This window comes from Zea mays, chromosome 4 (genome assembly GCF_902167145.1).
Source record: "Zea mays cultivar B73 chromosome 4, Zm-B73-REFERENCE-NAM-5.0, whole genome shotgun sequence".
In the NCBI taxonomy this organism is placed as follows: Eukaryota; Viridiplantae; Streptophyta; class Magnoliopsida; order Poales; family Poaceae; genus Zea; species Zea mays.
This window is the reverse complement of record NC_050099.1, coordinates 202,890,368-202,900,515: the sequence shown is the minus strand read 5'-3', so window position 1 is coordinate 202,900,515 and position 10,148 is coordinate 202,890,368. Positions and strand designations below refer to the sequence as shown.

The 10,148-nt window shown below is 45.3% G+C and overlaps 1 pseudogene; it reads right to left on the bottom strand.

The window, feature by feature from the left end:
* Window positions 1-6,724: 6,724 nt before the first annotated feature.
* On the bottom strand, window positions 6,725-7,464 carry LOC103654453 (uncharacterized; annotated as a pseudogene).
* Window positions 7,465-10,148: the final 2,684 nt, after the last annotated feature.

The window sequence follows — 10,148 nt, the reverse complement described above, 5'->3', positions numbered from 1 at the left end:
GATGGTGTCGTAGTGACACACCCGGATTTAAGGGCAAATCTAGGCACGAATCAAATGTGTGCTAGGATCAAGTCTCACACATATGATGATTCATGGTACAAAAATGAATGTCACATCCTTACTATATAATAGGAGTTCTATGCAAAATAGGTAAATAATTACATCATATTTAGACAACGATCCTCTGCAACCATAGTTGACTAGGAGACGACGACCTAGACCTCTCACAAACTCATCGCAGCATCCTTCATGCTCTTCATCCAGTGGTACCTATTCTAGACCTCGGGGATATGAGTACAACAAAGGTGAGCTCACTTACGTTCATCGCTCAACAAGTTGTGGGGAATAATGTGCATGAGCTCACTAATGGTGGGGGCTCATGTGAAGTGTAAGGCTTACCAAAGAAGATGATTAAAGCTGAGCATTGCTTTTAAAGTTGGTCAAAATTTTATTAGCAGTTACTAAGTGTAAGTAGATACCATCCCAAATAAATAAGAGATCAAAATTAATAATAATCGCACAAGACAATGCATATGACAATTTAAGTTTAATTCCATAAGTTAATCATGCCAGAGTCCTGAGTAGCTCTTGATCGTGAGCACAACTGATATACCAGTTTTACACTCTGCAGAGGTTGCACATCTTTACCCTCAAGTTGTGTTACCCACTTGCCAAGGGATCGCGACTTTCCATTCATCTCTACCGAGGAGACGAGGCAGGGTAGCACTACAAGGCCTTTCCAAATTTGCACTAGTTCGAGAAAACTCGCTATGGATTCAGGAAGAAGGAAGCATAGGAATCCCTCGTCCGAAAGTCTTTACAGATAGTTTGACTCGAGGACCTCCTTATACTCTACAGCGACGCCTCCCCGCTAGCCCCTTTCGGGTAAGGTAATCTCTCCCTAGCTTTCCTAATTACTTGGCCAAGGGCATCCCATTTCACACTTGTGGTAGCAATGATTTCTCAAGTTAAGCTCCATGCTCCAATTAACACAATAATCTTGTCATGAACAATAATTAAAACAACACCAAAATTGGAACATGGTCATAATTCAGATGTAACATTAATCCCAAAACCAGGTAGATCAATAGCATATACTACCGAAAAGTTCAGTGGTAAACAAGGTATAAAGAAGACCAAACTAGGGTGACCTATTGGGTCCCATCAAAATTAACCTATGCAAATCATAATGATTAACATGAACATTATTGGGTAAAGAAGAGTGACCAAGGGCATAACTTGCTTATGACTTGAGATTCCAGGTACATCACCAGGTTGGTCTTCGGGTTTCTCATGACCTCACTTCTACTCGTAGCAATACATGCAAATAGACAAGGAGTACATAAAAATAAAATTACACCAAACATGATAACAAATATCGTAAGAATATTCTTCAAGCCGCTACGAGATTGTAGGTTTGAGAATTACTAGAATCGGAGTTACGGTTGAAGAGGTATAATTTTAAGAAGACCTACATGATTAAGTAATTAAAACTAGATATTTTGTTAATTTTATAAAGATAATCTAAATAAATAATTAATTCAACTTAATCTCAATTATAACTTGACTAGAGATCATATTTTAATCAAATTATAATTATGGGCAGGTTTGCTTTGATTAGAAGAGTTAATCTAGTAAACACAGGTTAAATAAATATCTAACTATAAAAGTATGTGATAAGGTATAATCAATGTTGTTACTGCGTTGTAAATATTTATATGAAGCCAACACAATTTGAACGGATCGAATCGGAGTTTAAACGAAAGAGTTATAGATTTTCTAAGTTTACCATATTTTTTTATACTAACAATTATTATCTCGGATTTATTTTACTTAATTCATATAGACTTGGACTACGGCTATTATTTGGACAAAAGCCAGGGTTCTTTATATAAATACCGGGGGTTGTTTTAAACTGTCCTTTAACCTAACCACGACGGTGGGTTTATTACTAAATTTTCCAGGGACTCTAAAAGAAAAACATCACGACAAAGAGAAATGGGTCGATCTGATCCGTAGGATCCAAATCCTATGGCCATGATTAGATTCCCTAGTTTAGGAGTGGTTACGCAGCGCGAGCCACCAGATCACAGATCTACGGCTCGAACACCCTCCATACCGCACACCCATCCTGGCCCTTGGATCGTTGATCTGCAGCCTAGTGTTAATGTGACGAAACGGTGTAACCTTTTAATCTTATCCGCCCAATCCTGATCGAATGGTCAGAGGACCTTCTTCCTCCAGTCGACTGCCTGGACAACATGGTCCGTGGCTCGCGAGGTGGCGTTCAACGGGGTTGTCAGTGTCCCGGTGATCAGCAACCAGGACGCGGAAGAAGGGAAGGATACCAGTGCGGGAAAGGAGAAGGTTGTGAAGCCAGAAGCAGGTCTCGACGGGCTCAGAAGGAGTAAGAGAGCGATATGGCCCGAGCTGTGAGTGGCTGAGTTTATTTTGGCCCAAGTGGCCTTGTAACAGACTGTAATAAGAAGTATTGGCTTACACTAGGAGAAGGCGGCGGCGAACTGAGAGGAATAGACAGAACACGAGTCTGAACTGTAAGGTTGTTGGCGGCCGGTGATCCGTGGTGATCGTTCCGGAGTAAAATTGAGTCGAGGGTGCCGGGATCCTAACATTTGGTATTCGGAGCTAGTTCTTCCACACTGTCTCTAATCAATTTCAGGCGAGTATTGGAACCATGGCGTGGCCGATCCTCGAAGATCCAATGGCGCAGCTGATGGCGAAAATTGAGGAAGGGAATCGAGAGATTCATCGTTGTATGGACTCGATGCAGTCTGCTATGGAGAGGATGGAGATCGCGGTCAAGGGTTTGCTGACGGATCCAAGCGACTGCCAGAGGTGGAGACCAGGAACCGGAGCGAAGGAGGACAAGGTGACCCAGAAGACGATCGAAGATTCGTATTCTGCTTCGACGAGTGTGGCGGATGCGACCAACTCGATGCTCTCAGAAATCATTGCGGATGGATCGACGACGCGGGAGCGAACCCTAGATTCAAAGTCGCGGTGGAACCCCATGCCGGAGCAGATCCGAATTTGGGAGGTCATCTTCAACTCCAAACTTCTCGTGCCCGTGCAACAGCAGCCACCGCCGGGGCTTGGGCAGTTTTGGTCTGGTGGCAGCGCTGACCATTATCAGTTTGGCAGGAACAACACCACCGTGGCGAGCAACAATGGGTCAAGGGAGGTGGCACACAAAGACACCACGAAGCTGGGGTTGCTGCAGTACGATTTCGAAGCTATCATGGCCATGGAGGCAGCTCCTGTGATGGCGCCTCTTGCTGTATCACCGAGAAGTGTCGCTATTACCGTGACGAGTGGGTCTGCTACTACCGTTGGACTTACAGGTAATGCTAACCCTGCCAACCATACCTACTGGTCCTATGTTCTAGATTCTTTGGGTCAATCTACGCTGATGAAACAGTCTCAAGGATTGGGAATTGACATGCCTCATAGAAGTTTTCCTGCATTTGGTGATTCTAAACCAATAGTATGGAGAGATCGTTGTGAAACAGACTTTGAGTTATATACTATTTCGAGTGAAATGTGGATCCGGTTTGCCGTCATGCACTTGGAAGGATCAGCCCTCTACTGGCTTCAGTTGATGAAGTCCAGGACTAAGGAGATGAGTTGGAGTAAGTTGTGGTTGGCTCTGAATACCCGTGTTAGTCGTGACCAACACAACTCACTGACCATGTTACAAGCGAAGGTGATGTTGAACACGGGACAAATGGAGGACAGAATGTGGGATCCTGGAGTATCTGCCCAAGTTTCACCTAGGCCAGGACTTATGCCCTTACCTCCATCTCCTCTGTCTGGTGGCAAGGCCACGGGACTGAATGAGGAACACCAAACTCTAGGGACAGTCAGTACCAAGGATGAGGATGGAAGGATGGCCGCTCCCAAATCTTATAGAAAAGTCATGGGGCTCTGTTTGTTTATTTTGCAGTTAGAAGCTACAGTTTGTCCTGATGCAGTGGAACAACTCCTAGCTGTTCAGTCTATCTCTGTATTGACTGTTACTACTGTCCTTGAGGTGTTGGTATATAATTTTAATCTGAAATATCATGCGCAGCTCTTGGAGACAGTTTTTCAATTACTCTGTCAACAGCAACAACATCTTAAATTGCCTAAGTGTTTGTTGGACTTTTTGGGCCATAAAGTGAGTGCTTCTGGAATTTCTACAGATCGACCATGTCAGACAGTGCATGAGTCAGATGAAAGTATGTCGTCCATTCTGTTTGCTGTTGATCAGTGGTTGAAGGGTCTCCACTTTTGGATCGTATACAAAACATGGGTGGACAACCGAGCTGCCGATATTCTATCACGACGGCCTGATCTACATCAAGATGACAGCTCTGTGTGTTTGAATGTTGTCTCCAGTTCCTCAGTAATTCCCAGCTGGTTGGTGGAAGTGACAAAAGGGTATGAAAGTGATGCATCGGCCCAAAAGATAATGGCTATCTTCTCAATCGGTGGACAGTTGGAACCCTTCACCTTAGTGCATGGAGTGATCAGACACAAGAACAAAATTTGGCTGGTTTCGAGCCATGAACTGCAGCAACGGACCATGAAAACTTTGCACGATAGCACTATGTGTGGGCAGTCAGGCTTTCTGGTTACATACCGGTGCATCAAGGCAGTGTTGAGCTGGACAGGAATGAAGCCTTCTGTGCGTGACTTTGTTCGATCTTGTGTTAACTGTCAACAAGCGAAGACCAGGCATCCGTTTGGGTTTAACTTGTTTACATATACAATAGGTCTTCACGAATTTTCGAACTTGTCATTTCCTGACGGGCCAAGTGAAGGTAGCTTTGATCCTACGATACGTAATTGGGAAGACCGGGTGAAATACTCTGAACGTTTTCCATTGCCGGTTCAAGACCATACGTGGCTGGTAGTATCTATGTATTTTATCTCAGGATTGTCTCATTTGCGCTGGGAAAACTGCATGCTGGTAGTAGTTGACAAACTATCCAACAATCATCTCAGTGGACGGGCTAGCCTACATCCATGGCTACGCTACATGGGAAGAGGAGGCGGACATCAAGCGACATTTTTCCTTTGCACCAGCTTGGGGACAAGCTGGAACTCAAGGGAGGGAAAATGTCAGTGTCCCGGTGATCAGCAACCAGGACGCGGAAGAAGGGAAGGATACCAGTGCGGGAAAGGAGAAGGTTGTGAAGCCAGAAGCAGGTCTCGACGGGCTCAGAAGGAGTAAGAGAGCGATATGGCCCGAGCTGTGAGTGGCTGAGTTTATTTTGGCCCAAGTGGCCTTGTAACAGACTGTAATAAGAAGTATTGGCTTACACTAGGAGAAGGCGGCGGCGAACTGAGAGGAATAGACAGAACACGAGTCTGAACTGTAAGGTTGTTGGCGGCCGGTGATCCGTGGTGATCGTTCCGGAGTAAAATTGAGTCGAGGGTGCCGGGATCCTAACAGGGGTGGGCGCCATTGAGCCCGAGAACCGGATTTCCTATAGAAGACCGTCGCTACTCGTTGCGAGTTCAAAATCGAACAACTTAGTTGTGTTCTTACCAAGGATTAGAGTTCCGGTGTTAGAAGTCGACGGAGAGAAGTGGCCCGGTGGCCGAATGTCAAGTTCGGCAAGAAATCGCCCACACACCGATTGATCTTTTGCCCAGCTGATGATTCTGGAGGTTTCCACATAGCCTGGCGACCCGACCGTGCTGCACACCGAGACCAAAACGATGGAGGAGTGGTGTGGCATGCAGAGGTCGACCGCGGCGGCCCTTTCTCCCACCTATGTTTCCCTGATACGGGGATACAGATATACGGATACGCGATACGCCGATACCGCGATACGCTATTTCTCAAAAAATACGGATATGGCGATACGCAATATATATTATAAATAAATGCTGAAATGCGTGAAATGGACCACAGCCCATAGGGCTGGAAAAAAAGCTCGAGCTCGACGAGCTGGCTCGGGCTCGCAGCAGCTCGGCTCGGCTCGGACCGGCTCGACGCTCCGAGCGAGCCCGAGCCGAGCCTGTTTTTCTGGCTCGTGAAAAGAGCGAGCCAGCTCGGCTCGGCTCGGTGCAGCTCGCGAGCTGGCTCGTGGCTCGACCCAACAACAATTTGTTACATAAAATCTTAATTAGCATATAATATTAATACCGAGTAGACAATTAATTTATGTTATTTGAGATTACTATACAAAAATAATCTATTTTATACATAATATTAGTGATATATCTATTTTACTAATTTAAAATATGTTAATTAAAATATTTTTAAGATTTTATATTATAATTTAGAGAGCAGATTTAATTTTATGCCTAGGCTCGTTGGCTCGGCGAGCCGGCTCGCGAGCCAGGAGCGAGCCGAGCCGAGCCGCTTTTTCGAGATCGTGAGATGGACGAGCCGAGCCGAGCTCGGCTCGTTACATGAGCGAGCCGCAGCGAGCCGAGCCGCAGCGAGCCGAGCTCGGCTCGTTTCCACCCCTAACAGCCCATCAGTTCAATTTAAGGGCGTTAGAAGTTAATGTTCAACAACTTTGACTAAAGTAAACATCTACTTCCTCCTCCAGAATTTATCTAGACTCAAATCAATGAATCCAGCATGCCAAAAGCCCAAAAACATGTGTAACGATACGCTACGCTATACCAGCAGACTCGCAAAATAATCACTAGTTCATCAAATCACCACACAAGTTCTAAGTTTTAATTCTAACATACCACAGACCAGACATGAGACAACAACTAGATTTCATTCTGCATCTTCGGTCAAACCCAATGCCTCAAGATCTTCAAACAATCTTTCTTCAAGTTTTGGCTCATCCAGTGATAGATCAGCTTGCTCAAGAAAATCAGCACCACCCTCAAAATTAGCTTCAAAAGTGTCAGCTCCAACATCCCACATTGCTGATGGACCACAACGGTATTCATCAGATTTTCTAGAAAGAAGACGCAAGTTTTGGTGTGTGAAAACTAAATCCTCAGCACGCCCAGGATTTAGCCTACAATTTAAATTATAGATTTGTATTAGGAATCCAAATTCATACATGTGTGACCAACTGATCATAATGAATATGACAAATAAAATGAAATAGAATCGAACCTGTTTCTCAATGAACTATGGATCAGCCCATATGTACTCCAATTTCTTTCGGCACAGGAAGATGATGCTGGCTGTCCAAGTAATTTAAGTGCCAACTTCTTTAATTCTGGAGCAGAATGGCCATGAATTCCCCACCACATTTTTGGTTCCATATAACTTCTATCCTCAAGTGAGTCAAATGAATTGAATCCATTTCCAAACAAAGAGAAATAAGCATACTGCAACTTAATCTTTTTTAATTCTTCACCAGAAAAATATCTCCTGAAACAAGTATTTCTCATCTCTGAAATTTCCTCATCATTATGAGGAGCCTGTCGGTTGGGGACCTCATTGATCCATGCATCAGTGTAATACTTTGGATTTAGTGAGTGTGCCAAGCAGTGCAAGGGCGTGTTGCTTTTTGTCCATCGACTCACCAAGATGTCATGCACAGCTGAGTAAAAGATAGATTCTTCATGTGTCTCTTTCATTTCATGACGATAGATCACACTCTTCACCATCTATATCATTGTGTCCCACATCTCATATATCAAATGGAGGCATGCCTTGTCAGTATCTGCTGCTCGTATCACTGTATAGATAGGCTCAGTGAAACTAAGGAAATAGCGCACTTTATCCCACCACATATCATTCACAATCTTCTCCTTTACAAATTGAGCCTGACGTGGATTATCTTCCCTATAGGCACTCCACTTTTCACTCACTACCATCACTGAAAGAGCATCTTTTATAGCAATAAATCTCTTCAACATCACAATAGCAGAGGCAAATCTTGTGTCAGCAATAGCAAGGAATTTCAGATTGCTTTGCTCATTGAACATAGACAACCTCATGGAGTGATTCATGATGAAATTTTTAATCATGCTGGCATCTCCAATGACTTCGCTAATCCACTGGAATTCAGTATAAAGCACATCTTCAATTTCCCTAGAAGCACATATGTTCTTCAAAGCAAGATTCAAAGTATGCACAACACAAGGGGTCCAAAAAAATATGAGGGTGCTTCTGCTCAACTATGATGCCAGCAGCTCTGCAATTGGCAGCGTTGTCAGTGATCACTTGCACAACATTTTGTGCCCCAACCTCATCAATTACTGCTAACATCTTCTCTGCAATATACTCCTTGGTCTTGGATATTCCTTCAGTGTTGATCGCTCTAAGAAACATTGGACCATCTTCTGTAACAGCCAAGAAATTCAAGAGTGGGCGTCTTTGAGCATCTGACCATCCATCTGAAACAATACTCACACCTTTAGAGCTCCAAGTTTCCTTCAAGGGCTGCAACATTCTCTCCACATGTGTCCTCTCTTGCACAAGAAGAGTTGTTCTCAACTTGTTGTAGCTTGGAGGGACATAACCTCCAACTGGGTTATTGGTAGCAAACATGAAAGCCTTTCTAAAATATGGGTTACGTGCAAGATTAAAAGGCAGACCACCAGTGTAAAACATTCTAGCTATTAGTTCATCAAGCTGTCTTCGAACATCCAAATTGAAGCTAGATTCAATAGCTGAAACACCCCTTCTCTTCCTCTTCTCATTGCCCTCAACTGGAAGTGGGATATCTCTAGGCAAGGTTCTGTTAGCAACAACACTGGCTGCAGTAACTTCAGCTTTCAATTGTTCAAGAACATGTATTGTCACCACTCGACAAAACTTCACCCCAAAACCAGGAATTTCCAACAGATGTGCTTTAACTCTAGAATAGCTTCCATTCCAAACATGGTTACAGAGTCTACACCTAATCCTCACATTGCCCCCCAAACCCTTTCCAGTTCTTTCAAGTATCTCAGCATACCTCCACAACAGTTTTTTCTCATCCTCATCTGGAGGAACAATACGAACAGCAGTCAAGACTTGTCTTGCGATGGCAGGGTTATTGGCTACTGGAAAACTTCCTTCAGCACCTTCGCTGCTGCTAGCATCAGTAGATGCACTCGTTGCCATGGGATATTGGGATCTAACAAGAACAGAGAATGGACAACCGCAGCGTCAGACATGGCAGATGGGAGATGGCAGCAGAATAGCAGATCACGTACCTCACGACGGCAGATGGGTTGGCTGACGGCGCGACCACAGAGCTGGCGACGGCGGACGCGGCCACGGAAGCACGGCTGGAGTGGCGGTGCGCAGGGAAGCGCGGCTGCGCGGGTCTCCATGCGGTGACGGGCTGGCGGCGCGCAGGTGCGGGCTGACGGCTGGCGGCGCGCAGGAAGGTGCGCGGGGCTGGCGGCGCGCCGTGGGGAGAAGCGCGGCTGGCGGCGCTCCGTGGGGAGAAGCGGGGCTGGCGGCGCGCAGAGAAGTTGCGCGTGTGCGCTGTGCGGGAGAAGCGGTGCGCAGGGAATTAGGGATATAAGGTATCCCACAGGTGTCCAAGAGGTGTCCTAGAAGTATCCGTCTTTTTTTATTTATTTAAATTTACAGGAATTTTCGATACGCCTCGGATACGTATCCAGAAGTATTCGCGGAGTATTCGTATCTGATACGGTATCCGACACCGGTACGTGAATTTTGAGAAGTATCCGCGCATCATAGTCTCCCACTACTTCTCGTCGTGTTTGTGCTCTGGCTTTTTTTGGCTGATAGAGCGAGAGGAGGATCCGACTATATAGTCACGAGGAGGGGACATATCTTAATAACCCATACAAGTCAGCTCATCTAGTGGCAAGATCTTCGGTGAATTATGCTCGTTATGGCTCAGAGAAGATCTCCGTGAGGAGGAGAAAGTTAGCGACCCGGCCCAACCCGACAGCGATACGAGGCGCGCGACAAGCGCGTGCGCCAAAAGTCTGGCCGGACAGGCCCGCGTGCCATAGACACCCGAATAAAAGGTGGGGAGCTGGGCTGTGTGGGAGTGAGTGGACCGGCATAGTGACGAGGGTACTGGGCCGCAGTTGGGTTTTGGCCCAGGCTGGCTTCCCCCCTCCCATTCCTTCTTTTTCTTTTGTCATTTCTATTTTTTGTTTTTTTCTAGTTTAAGTTTCTAAAATTCGAATTTTTAAAATTACATTCAAATGCACATTCCATAAAATCCCAATATGAATGCAAAAGG